The sequence below is a fragment of the Peromyscus californicus genome, unplaced genomic scaffold, assembly GCF_007827085.1.
Source record: "Peromyscus californicus insignis strain IS unplaced genomic scaffold, ASM782708v3 Scaffold_11__1_contigs__length_118956290, whole genome shotgun sequence".
Lineage (NCBI taxonomy): Eukaryota > Metazoa > Chordata > Mammalia > Rodentia > Cricetidae > Peromyscus > Peromyscus californicus.
In genome coordinates, this window is record NW_026294402.1 from 111,975,923 (window position 1) to 111,999,319 (window position 23,397).

A 23,397-nucleotide genomic window follows, 5' to 3' on the forward strand; every position below is an offset into this window, starting at 1 on the left:
TCACAGAACTTTCTTCGGAAGAAATTTCAGTGGTGTTTATTTACAGTAGAAAGAACTTTCTTAAATGAATGATGGAATTCTGTTTTTTTTTTTAATTGAAGTCTTCATACCTTCATGTGTGGAGGTCAGAGGACATCCTTAGATGTTCTCACCATTCACCTTGTCTGAAGTAGCATCTCTTGTTGGCTGCTGCATAGGCCAGGCTGGTTGGTCCATTCAACCATCTGGAGATTCTCCCATCTCTGTCCCTGGGATTATAGACAACCACTACTGCCTCTGACTTTCTTTACATAGTTCTAGGAGTTCAGACCTAGGTCCCTGTGGGGTTTTGCAGTGAAAACTTTGCCCCCTGCACTGCCTCTGCAGCCCTGGACAGAACTGTAGAACAGCAACAATATCACATCTATTAGAAAATGTGAACACAAACTTAGGATCTCAACACTGCACTCTCCAGAACTTCTGTTTATTGTGGTCAAGAGATGGCAATAACCTTCACATTCACATGAAAAAACCAGTCTAATATCCTTGTGACTTTCACAACCTCTCAGCACTAAAATCTTAGCTAATATCAGGGGGAAATGAATGAGTCTCCCAAAACAAAATATACCCGCAACCATAAAAACAGCTGTGTTTTCCCTATGCAAAGGTAAATAATGAGCCACTGAACAATGTAGTTCTCTGAATTTTTTTCCAAATAGGAAATTTGACCCCCTAAAATTTGAGCAGACAGCCAAGGATGGAGCATGGATTTCTTTCTCACCCCAGGTCAGGCCCAGGCTGGAAAGTACTTCCTTTGGTTTAATCTAAAATACAGTTGGAAATTAATACAACAACTATTTCCTCTATCCACCTTAATTATTGAGTAAAGGTGGAGTGGAGGGCCAACAACAGAAACACTCCATCCTCATGTGTTGTGAGGACACAGCCCTGGCCTCTTACAACATTGACATGGATTAAGAACATGAAATGAGTGTGGATGCTCCTGTGCCTCCATTTACCTCACCAACAAATTACATAGTGGTTCTTTACCAGGAACTCCATGGAGAAAAATACATTTCTCTGATCACATCTTTTTACTTTACCAAGTTGACATTTTCCTGTGTTTATCTTTAAAAGCAGGAGTGGTAGGTCAGCCTGACATGCTTTTTAGGCCATCATAACTTGACTTGGAGAATTGGTTTAAGTTAATAATGTTAATGGCAAAAAATGAAACCCTGTCTACAAAGCTGCCATAGCAGGAAAAGCAAGCCTTTTCTATAACAGCCTTGATCAATGTGTTAGCTACTCCACAGAATATTCAATAGTCCTCTCCCCCACAACACACACACAAAGTGTCCCACGAAACAAAGGCTGGGAGACAGACAGTATCTTGGAGTATCCAGTAATGGGATTTGACAAGAGCCAGGTACTTTGGGCAGGCTCAATCAATGCTAATTGACAAGGAAGGGAGTCAAAGGCAAATAGGAAACCTTGAACCTCGTGGGGTGGGGGTGGGGACCTCTGGCTGGAGGTCTTCTCCTTTTCCCACTATCCTCTTATATTTAATTACTTGTTCCAGTCAGTACAATGTAGTCTAACTTGCTGTCAGGTGGCTTTGGATTGATCTCATGTGTTAGTTGAGGATTTCTTTTAAAAGGAAATGTCTCATGACTGTAGAGACACCTGTCTTTGGAAACAGGAAGTCCTCTGCCAACTAGGTCTCAGATATACCTATGTGTGTGTGTGTATGTGTGTGTGTGTATGTGTGTGTGGTGTGTTTCTATCTGTGCAGGTTTATGTGTATGTGTAGGTACTTGTACATGGAGAGGATACAGGAGGTGCAAGATGGAAGAGAGGTAATACCACGTTATAGAACAGGTTTATATAAATGGGTTAATTTAAGTTATAAGAGCTAGTTAGGAACTAAGTCTAATCTATAGGCCAGGCTTTCATAATTAATAAGAAGTCTCTGTGTCATTATTTGGGAGCTGTCTGGGGAAACAGAGAATTACTTGTTCCAGGGCCCTTCAACTCTCCATCATGGATTGGGCTCATGAGCCTCACCTTTCTCTGAGGGACTGATGGCAGTTAAGGGTCACTGAAGTACAGGGTGTCATTTCTTCAGTGGGTAGCTACTGAAATGTTGACCGTGCTCCTGTAAGTAACCATTCACCCATCTACCCATCAACCCCAATTAAACTCAATCACACACATACACACAGAGACAGACACACAGACAAAGAGACAGATACACACACAAAGACAGACAGAAAGACAGACACACACATACACTCATACACACAGACATACACAGAGACAGACAGACAGACAGACACATACACATGTAGAGGAGAGGGGCTTGTTGGGAAGCAGAAGGGTTCATCATAAGGGTTCAACATAAGGGGTTGGGGTGATAGGAGTGGATGACTAAAATTCATCATATACATGTATGAAATTGTCAAAGAACGAATGAAAAAAGCAGCTGCTGAGCATGCTGGGAAGGTTTGGATGAGTGTATGCCTATACTATCCCAACTACACCTTTAATAATCAGACAGCTTGGCCCAGTTACCTATCCACTTCATGCCTCAGTTTCTCCCACATGAAACAGAGGTACCTGCTTCATGCTGCCCTTATAAAGATTAAATGATCTAGAGCTCCTAAAACATTTTGCTGAGTGGGTAACATAATATGTGCACAACTGTTAGCACAATTATTATGAAGGTTCTTAAACTTCATAACACTGTGACTCTTTAATATAGTTCCTTATGTTGTCATGACTCCCAAACATAAAATTATTTTCATTGCTACTTCACAACTGTAATTTTGCTAGGTATGAACCATAATGTAAATATATTTTGGAAATAGAGGATAACCAAAGGGGTCACAACCCACAGGTTGAGAACCATGGTATTAGTTGATTGTCACAGTTATTGGCACCATTATGACAATTTCAAGGTAGAAAGGGGAGCTGGAGAGATAGCTCAGCAGTTAGAGGCTAAGGCTCACACCCAACACTTCAAGAGTTCAATTCCCAGTGTCCATGACAAAGCCTGTCTCTCCATTTCAATGTAGAAAGTAGAAAATATTTTTTCTTTTTTGCTGTCTTCACATCCTGGGATCATATCTATAATACTATAGGCAATCAGGAAAAGCATTTGCTAGACCACAGACTGAGTAATCTTAGCTCTTGCCTTCACATTTTGGTTGTTTCAAAATCTCAGGCATGGTTATGGAGAGTGTTGGACATGCTCAAACTTGCTTCCTACAAATATGCCAAATGCCCTCCAAACTGGCCATCTGTGGGGTGACATTCCCAAGGAAAAAAGTACTTCCTGGTCAGTGATTAGAAGGAGGCATTCACCTACCATAATCATGGCATGGACCTGAGGTTGCAAATGGGGAGAGTAGTGCCCCAAATTTCTAAATGGACATAGTCATTTTCTTCTTAAAGAAGAATATATATATGATGTGTGTGTGTTTGTGTGTGTGTATAAGCACCTGCAAATAGGACTGTACATGTGCCACAGTACACATCTGTAGGGAGGTATCAGTCAACATCTTCCACCTTGTATGAGACAGGAGTTCTTGTTCACCACTGCATATGCCAGGCTAGCGAGCCTGTGACCTCCCAGGGACTCTCCTGTGACTACCTCCCATCTCACTGAAAGAGTGCTGGGATTATACATACACACTAGTGCATCCACCTTTACGTGGGTTTGGGGGCTCAACCTCAGGTCCTTCCACTTCTGTGGCAAGTTATTCTTTCACCACCCATACTAAGTCCTTCTCTATGAAGAAGAGAGTGTCAACTCTGTGAAAGATGAAAGACATTGGACCCATTTCACATGAAGAGAAAAATAAGGTAACTGGCTATGTGACCAAGGTAGGAGCAGCAGCATCTTATCTGCTGACTTCAGTCCCATGAATCTTCACTTTTCTTTTTTAATATCCTTAAGCAGACAGGCCTATACTGCTACTCTGAGGCCATCCAATTATGCTGAGTCACTCCGTTCTTCATTAACAATGAAATAATCACAATTAATTGGGTGTGTCCATATCCCAAAGTGTTTGCCTTTAGTTCACTAAGTAGACCAGGCTGGCTGGCCAGTGAGCCCTAGGGATCTGCTTCTTCTTTGACTCCACAAGGCTGGGACCACAAGCACAAGCCACCATGTCCAGTTTTGGGTTTTGGTTTGTTGTTGTTTTGTTGTGAGTTCTGAGGATCAAATTCAGGTCCTCATGTTTGGATGGCAAGCACCATACCAACCAAGCCATCTACCAAGCCCCTTAATGCCACTACTGAAAGAGTAATCTGCCTTGACACAGCTGAGATCTCTGGCAGATGAAACCTCTTGTAGGTCTCTACTGGACTTTCTGACAAAACACTAAAGACACAGTTGGGTAGGAATTCAACAGAGGCTTTATTGCTGAGTCAACCAAGGTATTTTATTGTAAGGCAGACATAGTTACAGGACAGACACAGAAATGTCCCCACTTGCAAACCCCACTGCAGAAGCATGCCCTTTCCTTGGCTCTTCCCAAGTAGGCAGGTCCACAGATGCCTGAACAAAGCAGTTGGTAAGGTCGTTGATTTCCTGTTCCTGCTTGACCTTAGAAAACAGCATTGCAAAACCACCCAAACTTGCCCCAAAGATTCAAAGTATCTGGAAGCCACTTTTGATATTTAAAGCATTGTCTGCCATTCTAGCTGCAGGATCAGAGAGAACCCAACTCTCAAAATGTGAGGTGTGTGTTTCTTTGTAGTTCAACATTTGTATCAAACAACTCACAGGGGCCCCAAGTGTAGCACATGGTTGACCGTGTTTTAACTGTAGCTAGTGCCACAGTTAATGATGTCTTTGGTAGCTAAGCAACATGGGTCCTGTATACCATCATCTGAATTCAAACTTGAGAAGACAGAAAGGACGTGAATTTTTAACCTAAAGGTAAGAACTATGCTAGCCAACAATATGGCCCCATTTACAGTCTACCCTAAGACCTGACTTCAGGGAACCTCTAAGAACAGAATCTGTTTGTTACAGTGGTAGAAGAGGCTAAGTAAGGAAACACTATTCCCTTCAGATCCAGAAAGTGGCTTGGGTGGATACCCAACATCCCAGCTAGGCAATCGCCAGGCTACGGGACCATTCCTTGGGAAGGCAAGACCACTTTAACTCTCAAAGAGATAAGAGGAACAATTATCCCTTTAATGAGATAATGTGCTTTTCCTCTCCAGAATCCTACACTCTCATGCAGTTCTTCATAAAACTGTAGCTAGGCAACTTTGAGAGAGTGCCTGCCTTTCTGAACTACTCAGAAAGCATAACTTCTTTTTCTCTCACTCTCTTTCCAGAGCAGCTTTCTTGAACACGTTGGCCTTCACTCTCTCTAAAGCCTGCCCCCATGTGGCTGTTTGTCTGCCATATGGCTGCCCTTCATGTTGCCTATGCTTAAGCTGCATGGCTGCATTCTCTCCTCCATCTTCCACCTCTGGGAAGCTGCTGAGATTTACAGTCTTACAGCTTGCCTTCTCGTGTGTGTGTGTGTGTGTGTGTGTGTGTGTGTGTGTGTGTGTGTGTGCATGTGTGCATGTGTGTCGAATGCTAATAATAAACGTCCCTGAACTTCTTTTGAGTCCGTTCTTACACTGTTTTGTTATTCACAGGACTTAAGAGCTCCATGAGCAGACCCTGGATTCCCCTGGTGACATGTACTCAGGTAGGACTCTCCTAAATTTCTAGTAACATGTTGATAAACATGGCTAATTTGGGGACAAAATTAAACACATTAAAGCAGTTCCTGTTTATAGTTCCCTGAGTCAAGAAAAGAGAAGTACAGGGCAGAGAAAGAGCAGTCAAACTCAGAGCTGGGGTCCCAGGACTTCAGTCTGAACTATTTCAGGCATAGGTCCATGCTAAGAGCTTCTGGATTCCATCCTATGAGTGATGACACCTTCTTCACCATGTTTCAGCAACTTCCAGAAGACCTGAGAAGGTGATCCACCGGCTCTCCAGCCAAGTAATGGGCCTACAGGAGGACACACAGGGAGAGGTCCATTAGGAATGGGTACAAACAGTATGAACATTGAGGAGATGAGGGGCAGAGGGCAGAGCGAATGGGTCCTCACCTCCTCCCAGCTTGCTTCTCTTGCTTCCTCTCCAGAAGCGGGTTTGTGCACTCGAACTGCCAGTGGTTTGGAATTTGGTGGATTCTGCAGTGATCACATTGGAGTCCTTCACCTTGCAGGCCACGCAATCTCTGTTGATAAGAACATAGAATAAATCCTTGGGCATGAGTGACCTATGGAATCGCCTTCTGTGTGGAATCTTACATGACAGACACACACAGAGGAGGATTGTGGGGACAAGAGAAGAAAACGCAGAGAGGATACACTACCTGCCGCCTTTCCCTGGGATTCCCCTAGGCAGTTGTGTCCTGGACTGGAGACTTGAAGTGATTTCTAGGACCTCCCAGACGTCTCAAAGGTCTGAAGGGACAGGACGCATCATTCCACTGCCATGTGGGCACCTGAACTCAGAACTCAGCTCCTTGATAACCTTGGCCAGCCTTGCCCCAACTCTCCTGAGTGGATTCTGTCACCAAAATACTACACAACAGAGCAAAATGCAGTTGGAAATTAACAAGAGGTTCTCTGTGGGCCCCTTGTCCTGGGGTAGCCATCAGGGAAAGGCTGGGCAGATGGGCTCAGGGGTCATCAACCTCCTGGGCTTCTCTTTAGCAGACTCCATGCTGAAGTCACCTCACTATTCAGCTTCCCCCAAGCTTCCAAAGCCCTAAGCGGATTCCATCTAGCCTGCAGTCCATTCCTTGATTCAATCTAATGCAGCTTGTTGGCTCTGAGGACCACACAGAACATGGAAGCAGTTTCTATCCCAGCTGGGCTTCCCACCTGAGCCAAAAGAGCACCAAACTAGAGTGTGAGAGACACAAGAGACACATGGCTCTACCCATGACCCTCTTCCCCCTGCCTCAAGCCATGGAAAGCCCAGGACTCCCATTTTGTGCTTTCATAGAGCCCATGTCCTCAGAACACACGGTAGTTAGCACAAGATGAAGTACCCAGGCTGGGGTCCGAAATTGAAACACTACCCAGACGCACAGAGATCAAAGCATCCATGGAAAGCATCCACACAAAAGCAGCTGCCAATAGCACACCAAACTGATAGGCTACTGCAGAACTCTTTGTGATGAAGAAATATCCTCTGCTGCCTGGTGGAGTGCTCACTAGTCACCTGTAGCCATGGAACTCCCAAAATGCAGCAGCCCTGACTAAGGAATAGGTTTTGAAATTTTATTTGAGTTAAAGTAATCACACTGATCTATTGGCTATCATGTCGCAGTCTTATTCTGTCACTCGGGTGACAGTTTTACTCTTGGAAATGGCATGATTCTCCCTAGACAGGAAGTCATGGCTGAAGATTTAGGCAAAGGAGAGAATGGAGTTCATAACCAAGCACCTCACCTCAGCATATCTGTGAATCTTCCCGCATACCCTCCTCTTTTCTGGTAAAGAGACATGAAAATATCCCTTAGGTCACCATGGGTATCATGTAACACAGCATGTGAGACTGAGCACTTCTCATATACCCTGTATAATGTAAAGTGAAGCTGTATCATGTGGAGATATAACATACATGAATTCCTTGCTCTATGTTTCATGAGCAAGCAGGAGAAAGAGAAAAAAAGAATATAAATAATTGGGTCAGAAACCTTTCACCCTGCACTAGACTCTAAATGAATGTCATGGAGTGAGCATGTGATCAAAGGTACCATCTTCTTTTGTTTTAATCCCAATGACCTATCACAGTTCTAGTGCACTTTTTAAAATGCCTATCTGCACACATGTGCATATATTCATGTGCACAGGTACATATGTGAGTGGGAGTGGGCACACAACATGTGTCCACATGCCCATGGAAGTCAGAAGACAACCCACCCACCATCACCAGAGATGCTCTCCACCTCCTGGCCTGGAGCTCACCAAGAAGGCCAGGCTAGGCTGGCCCTGAATGAAGGTACCTTCTTCCTTTCCTTATTGGCTGAACAATCAGGAGGGTCCAAGCTGGCCTATCATCTGGGGTCTTACATTCCATCTGCTGTGTACATTGGTTTGTGTCTTATCAGAGACCTTGCATAGGCTCCACTCTATGCCTTATGTCCTGTCTATTTTAAAGCTTATGGGGTGTGACCCTGCCACATCTGCAGGTGACAGGCAAGCTTGGCCATTAGTAATTTTCTACTCTGAAGATTTAGTGAGGCTTGGTGGGAGGGATGCCTTGAAGATGCTAGCAAGGCTCCAGTCTTTCCTGCTCAGCTGTAGTTGGTTCTCAGTTGACTAAAGGCAGTCTTGAAAAAATGAACCTTGTTTTGCTGTTTTGCTTTATTTCCAACTCTGTAGAGCCCTCCTGTCTGTTGCTTTTTCAAATGCTAGTGCAGAAACCTGTCCAGATCCCTCCCTATGAGGTCTGCATTCCTCATCTTCGAGTTCATCTTCCAACATTTCACGTTTTAATTCCTTTTCTGACTGCCCTCTCCAGGTCCTTACTGGTGTTGCTTTTGTGGTTCACCTGCCTCCTCCATCTCAGCATCCATTTGAATGGCTTAACAGTTCCAATTCTATGTTCACTCCTCCCATTCACGTAACTAGTGCAGCTGCTGCCTCCTGGCTGGACCAGTCTGATTCATCTCTCCCTCCTTCTTCCATAAACAGCTATGTCACTGAGTATATGGAAACACAAACATCATATGTTTGCTTTACATTTTCTCCCCCATTAAATCTCCCACACCATTAGCACATCCTGACAACTCTTTTCTGGATCTCTACTTTGAACCTAAAATACAGGATTAGGGAAAACAATAGTATACATAAGCTCGCTTTGTTGTTTTTGAGACAGTGGTCTAGGCTGACCCTGGATCCTTCCTCCTCAGCCTCTTGAATGCAGGGATTACAGATGTACAACACCACATCCATCTTAGATCTGGTGTTTTGATATAATAATGGGTAATTAATGCTTGAACTGTGTTCTCAAGGAAATTCCTGGGCACATCCACCAGGGCAACTGACAGTCAGATGAAACACAGGAACCACAGCTAAAACCACACATCAGTTCTTGCAGGAGGCATTTGCTGGAGCCTAGGACCCAGGCCTTCTGTAGAGATCATCAACAACATTATGGTATCCAATGATAAAGAGACTTTGAGTCTTTAATTTCCCATTGTGCCAGCTCTCTAGAGATGATACATCCAGCACATCATGAGAGGAGATCATAATCCATACCTGTTAGATACACTGACCACTCCCACCCAACTCTGCCAACACCAACAGTCTCCTCTTCTACAGACAGTAGGAGACACAAGACAACACCTCTAATCCTTACCTGCCTCTTTAATCTAGTTGGCTTGGAGGAAGGCTATGTCCTGTTAAACCCATGCCTTCTCTGACCACACAGAGATCTCATTTTTCTGAAGTGACTCCTGCCACAAACTCTTTTGTCTACCCACTGTGGAATACTATCTAGACCTATGTTATGAATCCATTTGGTACAAGTTGAACTTTTCCTCGGGGTGGAAGAGGAAGCTCATAAAACTCAGAAAGTCAAAGAAACTTCCAAGGTTCAGGAAGCCCATGAAGTTACAAGATTCACAAAACCCCTTTCCCAGGTTGTAAAAGTAGTAAAGGGTTGTTGAGGAGAGGGGCCTCTGCAGTTGAGCATGGAGCTCCAGAAACACAGCCCTCACCCATGCTGGGTAGGCTTTTCAATAGTATAGTCACCCTCAGGTTGTCTACGATCTTAGATAGAACTCTTTACCCATGTTCTTGCAAATGGCCTTACTAAACTCACTGGGACAAGTCATCTCGAGTAGAATCACTTACTTGTTCTGTCCCTAGTGACCAGCCACTTAATACCTCCCCAGGAAAAGTTGCATAACCTGATAGATGTCTAGTGGCTAACTGGGCATCCAAACTTAGGGAAGTTACCAGAGCCTGGATCTTCACAGCCCGCTCTGTCCCTGGCTTCAGTTACAGACACCTGTTTCCTTAAAACTCAAATCTACTCCTATACTTTCCAAACCAGCATTCTCATCGACAGATAAAGATGCAGCAGAGACTGGTGGCCCTTTACCCAGCTCCCTCTGGTGCTGTCAAGGCATTCCTCCAACTGCTAATGGCGACACCTTGTTACAAGAGGGTTTTCTCCAGAGACTACCTTTTCTGGGCATACAAGTCCAGGAATATCCAAGTCTTCGATGAGGGTCTTCATGCTTGCACAGCAAGCCCCATACTGACTGTACCATCTCCTCAGCCTGACTACCTTCCTTCCTTCTGTCCCTTCGGGCCATTTTAAGCTGTTTAAACACAATACTTGCTCTCAAATCCTGTCTCAGAGGCATCTCGGGGGGAAGAAAACTGTTACAGGGGAAAGCTGGGTTAGTTTAACTGTGATCTCTTCCATCATTTCAAAACGCTTGACATAGATACACATGAATACATAAATGAGGATTTCTGAGCCATGTTAAGTGGATTTATAAATATTATCTAAGTCCATCCTAACCTCAGAGTTTTAATGTGTTTTTCACATTTTTTAATGCACTGGTTCTGTCTCTCTTCTGTAAGCTCATGAGGTGTCCCAAGGTCAGGAGTGTGTCACCTCTTTCCACAATGTCTAGGGTGCCACTCAGAAGACTGAATATTTATTTAATCATGGTCTATAGACAAGAGGCCATGGAGGTCAGGCTGTTGGCCTCACAGGCTTGTCGGGGTGACACAGATCTGAAGAGAAGGACACCGTGGTGCTACTTTCCAATGCTGTGGAGCATAAAATATTCTGAAAGCTCAGAAGCAGAGCTGACATTGAGGCAGCACCAAGCTAGGAGATGAGAAACTGCAGCATACACTAAGGCCTGCAGGCACATACAAGATACTGTGTTAATATGTGATTTTCTGCTTCTGAGGGATGCTCCTCCAAAGGCTAACCGAGATGAGTCCTTTATTTCTCCTTCTTTCCTTCTTTTCTTCCTAGGACTTCATAGCATAGCCTGGTCTCAGACTATGTAGGTAAAGATAACCTTGAACTCCTAATCATCCTGTCTCCATGTCCTAAGTGTTGGGATTAAGGCATGGACCACTGATTCTAGTTTATGTGGTGGGAACAGATCAAAGTCAGGATTCATGCATGCTAGGCAAGCACCTGAGTTATCTGAGCCAGTTTTTTTTTTCAATGAAAATCCACACCTGGGGGATCTGGAGCTCTTTTTTGAGACCCCTGCACTTATGCAGCAAGGCAGGGCCCATCTGATTTATTAAGAACTTGAAAGTGCATCCATCACGGGAAGAGGTACTAACAGGTCCAGCCTCAAGCAGGTAAAACAAGAGCCCTGTCTTGACTGGGCTTCTGCTCTAGAAGAGAAAAACTTACAGAACAATTAGCCACAGCAAGCAAGGCTGAACACCAAACCATGGACTGCAAACACACTTGTCTTTGCTGATGGCTTATGGCCTTCCCATCTTTGCTGATGGTTTATGGCCTTCCCATCTTTGCCGATGGCTTATGGCCTTCCCATTTGCTAGCTTCTTTTCCTAACTAGAAAACAAAGAGAGTTTACCACAGACATCCTGGAGTTTGAACTCTTATTGACTAGTTTCTCCAGGACCAAAGATTCTAAGTGAAGGCAAGAATGACACTCAGAGCAGAGACATTTTGACAGCTGACCATGCACATGAGACAGAGATCAGGCAGACTTTTCTGTATACTGAGCTTGGCCACTAACCAAGCTCACTGGAACACCATTGCAGTCATTCCTGATTCAGTCTAATGCCTCAAGCAAATGGCCATCTGTGATGTCACACACTCAGCAACGTGGCCCAGAAATAGAGGCCAGGCTTGCCCATGAATGCAGCAGAATCTTGCAAGAATATTCCAAAGCTTTGTTTGGGAAAAAGCACAACAACCTACAGCTTTATATACACTACACATCTCTAATTTAAACTCTCAGGAAGTGGAGGCAGGGGGATCATGAGTCATGAGTTCAAGTTTATCCTCAAATATATAGTGAGTTCAAGGCCAACCTAGACTGTGTGAGACCCTCTTTAATAACAAGAGACAGATAAAAAGGTAGGTAGATAGATAGATAGATAGATAGATAGATAGATAGATAGATAGATAGATAGTGAGCCACAGGGGCCAGGGAAGAAGGAAGGAAGGAGGGAGAAAAGAAATAAGAAAACTTAATATGATTCTGTACATAGAGGAAATTCTAGATTCCATAAAAGCATACTAAAATTAATTCTAAATTTGAATAGAGAGTCCAGTCCTTGCAGAGCCCAGGCTGGGATGTTTTCCTGTCATGTGGAAATTAGAAGAAGTCACAGTGACAAGCAGACAGAGCAATGGTCAAGTCTTCCATAAATGAACTGCAAACAGCTGTCACTGGCTGCGAACAAAGCTGGAATTAAGAAGGGCATGGGAAAAAAACAGGCTGGCAGAGGAAACTCCTGAGAACCACAAACAAAGGGACCTGTCACAGCTGCTTGGGGTCAGCTTCTAGCTTTTTCCTCCTGTGGGTAGAAACGGTTCCTCCACCCATCCTATAAACCCATGGAGAAGATGGTCATTTACAGAGGTTAGATGGAAAGTGGATGTAACAGTGGGTTGGGGAGATGGCTACGAGGGTAATAACACTTGATGGATAATCATGATGGCCTAAGTTCAGATCAGGTAAAAACTGAGCATGCACCTCTAACCATAGTGCTGGAATGCATATAGTTCACTATGTGGGTACTGGGATCCAAACTCAGGTCCTTATTCTTGTATAACAAGCACTCTTAACTGGTAAGCAACCCTTCCAGCCCCCTCCCCCACCTTATGACATTGTAACATGATGTTTTCATCTACAAAGTTCACCCTCAAGAACTGCAAAATCAAGTCACACACACACACATGTGCACACACACACACACACACACACATAATAATCTCATTCAGTTTTAAGTACGTTTATGATTGTGTGTTGGCCTGTACTCCTAGCTATCCTCAGACACATGGGCAAAGGCAGTGGGTCAAACATGGAACACACTCGGTTCCTGACCTTGGTACCTGAAGTATAAATTCCAAGTCAATTCACTCTGCAAGATTCGTCACCGCACCTCAGAGTGCCCAACTGAGGGTCAGAGTCTATGTCAAGGGACCTGATGTACACCAGGAGCAAAGACACATTATAATATTCCTATAGCAGATCTGAGCATCCTCGACAAATACTCCCAACCAACGTGGTACCAGTGGGTCTCCTGGGATGGAGAGGGCATCTTCCAGTTGTTTCCCACTTCCTTCTCTCCAATTCGGCTTATGACCTACTATTGAAGATGGATAAAACAAGGTGACATCGAACTCTCCCATCACCCCCAGTTCCACATTCTAAGACTGAGGGACCATAAAATGTCTTCTCTCTCTTGCCTCCTCTTGCCTTCTTCTCTCCTCAGTCTTTTCCAAGACAAGTTCTCTCTAAATTGCCCAGACTGATTTTTCCACTTTTACCTCCTAAGTGGCTGAGATTGCAGCCATGTAGTAGATTGCAACCACCCGATGCTGCTGACAGAGTCTACCCTATCTCTTTAAACAGTTCCAAGTTTCAATCCTCTCATCCATAAAAGGGGAAGACTTGATGTCCTGAGAACATTCAGACGTGGCACTCATGCAATCACTATCATCGCCCGGCTGTCAGTCACAAGTCCCCTTTGCTGAAGCCCAGGGAAAGCTGTGAAGGTCGACTACCAAACCAGTTCCAGTGAAGTCTTTATGACCAAGTTTGTACCAGTGAATTTCCAATCTGTCAGGCGTTCCAAAGCTGTGATCCAGAGGAACCAAGTTTCCAGGCAGAAAATGAATGTAAACAGAGCTCACATCTGCCTGTGTGTGGCCTCCTCAGACACACACAGATTACTCAACCAGGGCAAACACAAGAGGTGCCAGTGTCAACCTCAAATGGTGACAGGGCCAATTATGACTTGGCTTGCCTTCTTGAATCTGAAATGTCACTTGTGCTAGGGAACTGCTCTGTCTGTAAAAGCCCCATGAGAAAGAAGCCACATCTTTGTGACTTTCATTCCCATAGATGTCAAGAGCAAGAAGCTAAAGGGGCAGCCTGTTTACCATGCTACACCAAAAACCTCAAATGGGAAAGTAGAAAATCTTCAGTTAGCCCCGAGATCATCAGAACAAAAACGTCTGGGAAGTAAACCAGAACACTGTGTAAAACTCTGGTAGCCATGATCCATTCTGATGGCCACTTGTTATAAGGAGTGTTTTAGGAAAAGCCAATTTTTATTTTTTCAAAAGAAACTAAAATCCTAGATGCTTGCTGACATAACAATGTTGGCAACTACTGGACTGGGGAGACAGCTCCATCAGGAAAGTGCTTGTTGTGTGGGAATGAAAACCTGAGCTTGATCCCCAGAAACTGCATGAAGTGGAACACACACTTGTAATCCCAGAACTGGAAAGGCGGAGACAGGCAGATTCCCCTGGGTTCACTGGCCAATCAGCCTAGACTACTTGGCCAGTTCCAGGCCAGTAAGAGAGCCTATTGCCAAATAAGGTGGGCTGTGCCTGAGCAGTACTACCAAGGGCGCTCTCTGACCTCCACACACGCATGTCCTCAAATATGTGTACATGTGCACAGGCATACAGATGCACATTTGTGCACACATGCACGTGTATACATGCACACACTCACACACATGCATGAATACACATGCAAGCATACATACACATGTGCGTGCGCGCGAACGCGCGCGCACACACACACACACACACACACACACACACACACACACACAGCTGCAAAATTTAAAGTTAATAACAAGCAAACCCAATGGCCGAGCTCTTTGATAGGTCAAATTCTACAGGAGAGCTCAGAGTTCATGGTTTCTATGGAAGCCGAGTACAGCAGGATCCTCAGCCTTGGAGCAGAGAAACCTGAGTGCCAGCCCTGCATGTCACTGGGAAGGATGAACAAAAAAGCATCTATGGTCAGCTTCCTCCAGACTCGAATCAAAGCCGACCTGAGCTGTCATTAGGACCACAGGGAAGTGAGCTAAGCGACAGGCAGGCCACTCAATCACTGTCTGCTGTGTCACACCACAGCTCCAGTCTTCAGTCCATTCCCTCTCTCGGCCAAAAAATTTTGCTAGTCCTTTTACCTCAAAGGAACTGCTGCTTGGATCAGATGGGATCGCACGAGGAAAGCGCTTAGTGAGTGCTCGTAAATAAGTCTTTGTTGTTGGAAAGATTATGGGTAACCAGGAAACAAAAAACTGAAAGCATAAATTCTCTAGACACTAACATGGAGATGCAGATAAACAGTCTATTTACAGCTCAGCCGGTGTGTACAGCAGACACATGCTCTCTCACTTCCCTCTAGATTTCCGTGAAACTCTAGTTGTTATTAAACCCTCAGCTCACTAAGTGTTCTCCCCCAATATTGGTCTCATCAGTAGATTCCAAATTAACCACCAGGCTAGCGTTACTTTTGTTGTTCATGACTGATGAGCTTGAGGTGGCCGTGTTTTAGTTTATTGATAGAGAGGGAGGAAAAACACTAACCATTTTTCTCTATTACACAAAATTAAATAATAGTTTATATTCCAGACAACCCAAGGGAGTAATTTTATTTTTTGAAACCTGATGGTATGAAATGACTTGAACTAAATAAAATATTTATGTATGTGTCCGTGTGTGTGCCTGAGTGTGTTTATTTATGCTGTGTGTGTGAAGGTGTCCATGGATATTAGAAGAAGGATTGGATCCCTGCAAACTGGAGTTACAGACAGTTGTGAGGCTCCCTATGGGTACTGGGAACCAAACCCAGGTCCCCAGCTACAGCAGTAAATGCTCTTCACCACTGACTCATCTCTCCAGGAGGGCCATGACTTGCATTTTTGATTCGCTGTATAAAATTCTCTTCCCCGTGAGAGTTCTGAGAATAACATGCCTCATAACCACCAGTAATATGTTTGAAGTGTGTGAAAGAAGGACAGCTCACTGAAGCAGATAAAGTTATCCTGAAGCCACTGTACGGGGAAATGGGGCTTATGCCTATCAGTACTGTCAAGGTTAAACACTCAGAAGTCCAACAGCACCTTGTAGGAAAGCAACATAGAATGTCTGCAAGCCTGAGTAAACAATCATATCAACATGATGGAAGCTTTTCTGAGACATGTGATTCTTTCTAAACTCTCATCCGCACCCGGGGCGCCACCTTTAATTCTGCACCAGGCTTCCTCTTCGCACCTGATTCTTCCTGTGGTCTCCCTTCCCTGCTCTCCAGGCCCTTCCAGGCTTGCCAAGACCAGCACTGAGCTCAGCCTCTCAACAGGCAATTAAATACACAGTGTGACCACTTCACCAGGCCCAGAAGCAGCCGTGGGGAGAACATTTCCTCCTCTCTCGGCCAGTTTTGGCATTCTTTTGTTTCTCAAACTTTCCATTTGTTTAAAGACTTAATGTTAACTTGAAATCAGCCTCTGACCCAACTTATTCAGGCCCATTAGGATATTCAGTGAGTAGGAATGGCAATTTGCAATGGCCACTTCTACCTCCCCATGTGAGTAGATCCTTATGATAATTTAAAACAGCAGAAGTAAAAAAAAAAAAAAAAGGAAGTAGAAGTAATTAAAGTCTTCCAGGCTTGCCTTAAATCATCCCCTCTATTTAATTACCTTTGATTGATTTGTCAGATAGGGTCAATTTGTCTTTGATCACATGCACTGCCTTGCCAGATTTATTTTACTGATACTAGACATGTGTTCCTTCACCTCTTCAAGAGAGGACACAGGTATTCTCAGCATCTGAAAACACCTAGCAGAATGCCCCAGACTTAGTGCATGTCCCAGAAGTTACTTGAGAAATTAAGTTATAGTCCAAATCTGTGTCTGGTTGTTATTTAAAAACCACACAGCATCTCACAGTTCTCCTTGGTGTTTGGGGGGAAAGAAGACAAGGGATTCATTATTACACCTAGAAAACCAAAAAAGGCCCAGTTGGATCTTTCTTGTCCTTTTAGCTTGTTCCACAACAGGGACACGAAGCTGGGCAGAAGTCACATCCATATATGCTGGCAGATCTATCAAGGATTGTATTGAAGGTATATTAAAATGGGAGCTGCTTAGGGTAGGATTTACGCATTCCTATCAAAGGTAATGGAGACAAAGACTAACTTGTTAAGTCACAGGACCTGTCTGTCTGTCTGTGCAAGGAGAGTAGTCAATTAAAACGATTATGTACCTAAGCTGCTCCACAGAGCTTCAGGACTTTGCTCTTCACATTCTCTTGGAGTATGTCTGTGTTTGCTGGTGAATCTAAGGGCTCCATGAATGGTCCCAGATTCCCTAGAAATTCAAGTTCTGCCCCAAGCCACACAATGTGGTACTTAGGACACAGACTTCAGGGCACCAGGACTAACTTGCAGTCTTATAAGTTTCTCATCAGATTGCGAGAATGAGTTATGAGGTTTAAGTTCATTTTATAGTCATGGCTTTGTGGAATTAGGATATTTATCTCCTACTAAATGCTATGCTTACAATTGAATATCCAAGAGCAAGCTGAGGAGAGGCTGCTTAACTTAAGCCACAATAGTAATCTTATTTAGTAAGATTGCTTTGCACAAAATTGGACTGTTTATTAAAACATGCTAGTTTTGGTATTTATTTATTGTGGTGTGTGTGTGTGTGTGTGTGTGTGTGTGTGTGTGTGTGTGTGTGTATTTACGGATGTGTCTGGTGTATGTGCACATGTGTATGAAGGGTGTGTCCACTAGAGTCTGTGTGGAAGCCAGCAAGGGCACCAGGTGTCCTGCTCTTTCACACTACCTAGTTCCTTAAGACATGTTCTCTCACTCACCCTGAGCGAGGCCAGCAGCCAGCACACTCGAGTGATTCCCCTGCCTTTTCCACACACAGTGCTGGGTCACAGGAACGCATGCCTGGGCCCAGTGTTTTGTGTAGGTGCTCAAGATTTAAACTCAGTTCCTCGTGTTTATACAGCAAGAACTCTTGCTCACTGAGCCATCTCCCCAGTCCCATTTCTTCTATTAAATCAAGCAGCTGAGAGAACAACAACCACCCAAAAGGAAAATACTTCAAACCAATTAGGTGTCTTATTAGAGAAACTTGCTGTGATCCATCATTCCAGTCTACACTGCCATCAGTACAAACAAGGTTACCTCTGCTAGCCAGTCTTGCTAGCATGCACATACACAGTGCATGCTTCTGTTTTGAGTGGGGATTTGCTCCCTAAAAATCTATGCATTATCAGGACTATACAAACTGTGTGGCCAGCCTTCCTGCTTGGTAGCGATTTCCTCTAAACTGAAACATTTCCTTCAGGAAGCAAATCATGACTATTCAGGAAACTGACAAAACTCACAGGTCTCTAGAAGCTCCCCAAACTTCACCAAGTGCCTCCCCAGGGTTCTCTAAGTGCTACCTATTGCTGGGACAGAGACTATCTGACCAGGGGAGCAGCCTGTGTCCCGTGCAGAGAGCTCCAGACAGGAACTAGTCATTAGTTGTAACCTAAACTGGGTTTTCCAGTGATGTCACTACCTCTGGGTTACCCTTGCTACCCTTAGTAACCCCAAAAAACACATTGGTTCACCAAGTTGTACTTTGGCAGAATTGTGTCTCCAGTGTGTCATTGGTTCCCCACCTAAGGTGAGTGGACATGTATTCATGTCTCCCCAGGAAAAGCAACAGAGTTCTAATATCAAAGTGTTTCCTTTAAGATTCTTATTAATGGAAATATGTCTCTTCTATCTGCATGACTACTTAACATAGAATATTTGCTGAGCCTTTTCAATTTCCTGATTTCTCATTTCTTCATAGATTTTGCTAAATTAAGGAGAACAAACAGAGTAACAGGCAGCCTGGAGACAGGACAGACTTTGTGGGCCTCTGATGATTTACATCTATGATGGAATGTATGGAGCTATGAAATAGTATTGGGGAGTCACTCTGTATTGCTGTAATGTTTAGTCTACAGCCCTTCACAGCTACCACTCATGCACAGCATCCAGACACTACTTAAAAGGACAAAGAATTGGGTCAGCACCAGCCCGATTCCAGACCCTCCTTTAGAAACATGTAAATGTTTTTGTATTCACATCACACACACACACACAATTTTTAAGTGACCAGTGAGCCACACTGTATTAAATAGTTGACATTTGTTTTGTCCCAGTAGCTTGTAGTGGACAATTCGAATGGCAATAGTCGCGGGAGTTTGGCATACAACTCTTAATCAGTAAGCTGAGAAGGGACAGATGTCTGCCTCCAACACAGCAGTCCAAGGGCTTATGAGGGGCACTGAGGAAGAGAGTCCAGTGTCCAGCTCAGCGTGGCAGGACGGAAGCCAGAATGACTTTGCTTATCAGATCAAAATAGGTCCATGAAATTATGGCTCAAAAAAAAAAAAAATTAACAGCCAGTTGTGGTGGCGCATGCCCGTAATCCAAGCATTAGGGAGGCAGAGGCAAGGACAGCCTGGGCTACATTTCAAAAGTAGTTTTAAGTCAATTAATTAATTATTTTAAATGGAAAGTAGTTCAAATGAAACAGGAAAATTTCAAATGAGGAAGTAAATCTTACTATAAATATTCAGAGACCAAATGAGAAGTAAACTTTTTAAAACTGTAATACTAACTGAGTGCCTATGTGGGCAGGAAGCTGACAGGCCAGTGGTGGAAAACGTGTTCAAATGCAAAAGGAATACCCTATGGGAAGTAGACTGGTTACTTTTCAGACCTGGCAGGAAGAATTGAAGAAGAGATTTTTCTTTTGGTTTACATTTACAGAAAATGTCAGTCCATCGTGGCAGGGCAGGCACAGCAGAGCAGCTGGGTTACAGCTGGTAGGAACACAGAAGAAACAGCTGTCAGGCAGGTGCAGAACACCTTCTGAAACCTTCAGAGGTCCATCCTGTTGACCCACTTCCACCAGCTAGGCTCCACCTCTTAAAGGTCCAGAGCCTCCTTAAAAGTAGCCAGGGCCTGATCCAGTTCCATGGGGCCTCCTCAGCTATGTGTTTCCACTAGTTTGGCTATTTCCCTGTGCTTTTTCCAATCATGGTCTCAGTATCTCTTGCTCATATGATCCCTCCTCTCTCTCACCGACTGGACTCCCGGAGCTCCACCTGGGGCTCGGCCGTGGATCTCTGCATCCGCGTCCATCAGTCACTGGATGAGAGTACAGGTAGTGGGACCGGGACCTGTCCTTGGTGCATGAACTGGCTTTCTGGAATCTAGGGCCTATGCTGGGACACTTTGCTCAGCCTGGGTGAAGAGAGGAGGGGACTGGACCTGCCTCAACTGAATCTACCAGGCTGAGCTGAATCCCCAGGGGAGTCCTTGCCGTGGAGGAGGTGGGAGTGGGGGGTGGATTGGGGGGAGGGCGGGGGGTGGGGTGGGAGGAGGGAGGACAGGGGAATCTGTTATAAAATTAAAAAAAAAATAGCCAGGGCCATCCGAGAAACCTGAATACGAAATGGGAGCCTGTGTGACTCAGCAGATTCCAACAGTACGGATTTGTGGAGGCGTCAGGATGACTAATGCAGATGAAGCAAAGAGTTCTGAGGTCTATGTCCTTTCCTTCAATAGTCCTACCCAACTACAGCACATAAAGACTGTGACAATGACCTGACCAGGTGGGAAAATGCCTCTGGTGGTGCCATGGTGGCACTTCTATAAGTCATTTTTACAATCTCAATGCAAGAAGAATAACACAAAGGTAAGAGTTATAATACAGTTGGTTGTCATAGCATAAACGATGCTGAACTGATCCCTGTCATTTTCTTTATCCAAGGTGGTTATCAGATAAAAAGGCCAAATGTAGCAAAACCAAATGTGGTAGCACTCTCTCAGTTATTAGCTTTCATGATTTGTTCCATAACTCCTACTTGCAGGGACCTGTGGAGCCCCTGGAAGAACTTCAGTGAATGAAGACGACACTGTGCTCTCATCTATGTGGAACCTGGATTCTAGCTAAATGAAAACTAAAAGGAAGCCAGCCGGCAGCTCCCTTAATGCAATCACGCAGATGCTCCAAGGTTAGCAAAGACATCTATCTATCACACCTCCACCAGCCTTGAAGTGCTGGAGATTCATTTTATTAATGGAGCTGTCAGATTTCTTTACAGCGTCGAACAGATGATGAGAAAATAGCAGTAGAGCACTTGGCTGGCTGTGTTGGAGACTTCACAAGCATGGAGATCAGGTTCTGAAATACCACAGGCCTTTGTAGGTGTCTATAGAGAACACGGGGAATCTCACTCTTCTGGAACATTCATAAAGATTTTACAAATTCCAGAAGTAATACATGCAATATGTCTAGCGACGCAGGGACAATGCTGTGGGGTTGTCATAACACTCCAGTTGAAGTCCCTGTCTACATGACCTAATCCAGCCATGTACTAAACTATCTCTGTGTCACTCACCCCTTGACTCTTGTCCAAAGCCTTTGGGAAAGAGGCTCTCAGTCTACTTCTTCCCAGAAGCCTCTGGGGCATATGGAACCACAGACCCACCCTCATGTTTCTGCTAATCTGCTCCAGCTCCTGTGACATCCCAGGAAACAGTGGCATGGAGACTGAGTAGTACAGGGTGTTTACCCACCAACCCCACAGTTCCCCAGAGTTTTCTTGAGTACGAGCAGCAGGAAATATTAGATAGAAGGATTTAGATTGTGGAGGTAAACAGATAGAAAATAAAGGATAGTCTTGAGAGGGCCTGGAACCTATTCCAACAGGCCCTGTCTCTGCCTCAGGGTATTTATAGAGATGCCAAGGGGTGGAGCAAAAGACCTCTCCCCCCTCCCCCAGCACAGCCAAGTGCAGACCATCTCAGACACCTGCACTCAGGCCCACATTCCTAATCATCCTCTATGCGGACCTGCTGGGTAAAGCCACCAGGAACCCGAGAATGGGCTCCCACAGAGTAGCATCTTTACAGGTGGAGAAAAGGCAGCAACATCAGGAATGTAGGTGTAAAAAGGTGTCCTGGTTTTCAAAAGAAACAGAAAAGGAGCAACAGGGAAAGAGAATGCAGCTCAGAAGCTGGTGTGGTTGATACCAAGTCACCACTCAATTTTAATACGGGGCTTAAATCATTTGAAGTTGCTTCACAGGAACCTGATTAACAGTGTTTTCCTCAGACAGTCTTAATTCTGGAAGGCACCAGAGATAGGAAGTAACAAGCTCAAGAAAAGATTTTACTGTTCCAAGTGGAAGTTTGAAGAAGATGGAAATGAATAGCAGTCCAGTGGGCCGGTTGGAAACTCGCGTTTCTATAGAGTGTTGATTAATGACTCCAAGTCAATGTGAGAGAAGATTTGTACAAGTTGTGGAAAGTTTTTATCCTTTTCAATAACATCTATCAGTGTCAGTTGCAATAGGGGAAATCTGGCTCGACAGAAGATTACATAAGTGCAGTTGGAGGACTATAGTTAGTCACGAGGTTGAACTACTGCACTTGATGTGATGAACAAATGACATGGGACTCTTGGCTGTGTACTAAGATGAACAGTGTCTCAGCCATGGTGTGAGAAAGAGAGCAGAGGGACAGATTTAGCAGTGGCAAGTTCATTTGATGCCTTTGTGCTGACAAGAAAATAGAGGCCTTAGCCAGGTGATCCAACCCTACAGTGTCAGCATCTGGAAGGCAGAGGCAGGAGGACCACAAGTCCAAGGGCTGAGGATATAGCTCGATGGTAGGATGCATACCTATTATGTGTAAAGGCTCTGGGTTTGCTTTCTACAAAAAGCAAAATAAGGGGCTAGGGAGATACTGTGGAAGTAATGAACACATAGACACATACACATACAACATAGATATTTGCACATGTACCATAGACACACACATGCACACACACACACACACACACACACACACACACACACACACACTACACACAAAAAAATAAACACACACATGTACACTCACCTATACCACAGACACACACACACACACACTACACACAAAAAAATAGGCACACACATGCACACTCACATATACCACACACACACACACACACAAACCATAGATATACATATACATCATACACAAAACACACACACACACACACACACACACACACACACACACACACACACACACAACCCATATACATACACCCTTATGCCACACACATACACACATACCCAGGACCTTTGCCTTGGTGGGTTGGAGTTGGCCTCCCTCTGTCTCTCTCTCCAGATACCCTTCTATAGTTTACAGCCTCACAGTTGTACAGATCCTTCACAGTAAACCCTGTGCTCTACACTGCCCAGACCCTAGCTCAAACATCTGCCTCTGAAGTGAGTATTTTTTAAGAGAGAGTACCAAAGGAGAT

At 44.4% G+C, this 23,397-nt stretch overlaps 1 protein-coding gene and 1 long non-coding RNA gene across 12 annotated transcripts in view; both read right to left on the bottom strand.

Moving 5' to 3' along the window:
* The window catches only part of Rbms3 (RNA binding motif single stranded interacting protein 3), a 1,493,133-nt gene that overhangs the window by 1,162,287 nt on the left and 307,449 nt on the right, over positions 1–23,397 (bottom strand). The window lies entirely within an intron of this gene.
* Positions 4,384–23,397, bottom strand: part of LOC128100970 (uncharacterized) — a 172,136-nt gene continuing 153,122 nt past the window's right edge. Inside the window, exons 2-3 of the long non-coding RNA XR_008214974.1 lie at positions 6,109–6,239; positions 4,384–6,008 (exon numbers count right to left, since the gene is read on the bottom strand). This is a non-coding gene — a long non-coding RNA (uncharacterized LOC128100970). The remainder of the gene's footprint in view (positions 6,009–6,108; positions 6,240–23,397) is intronic.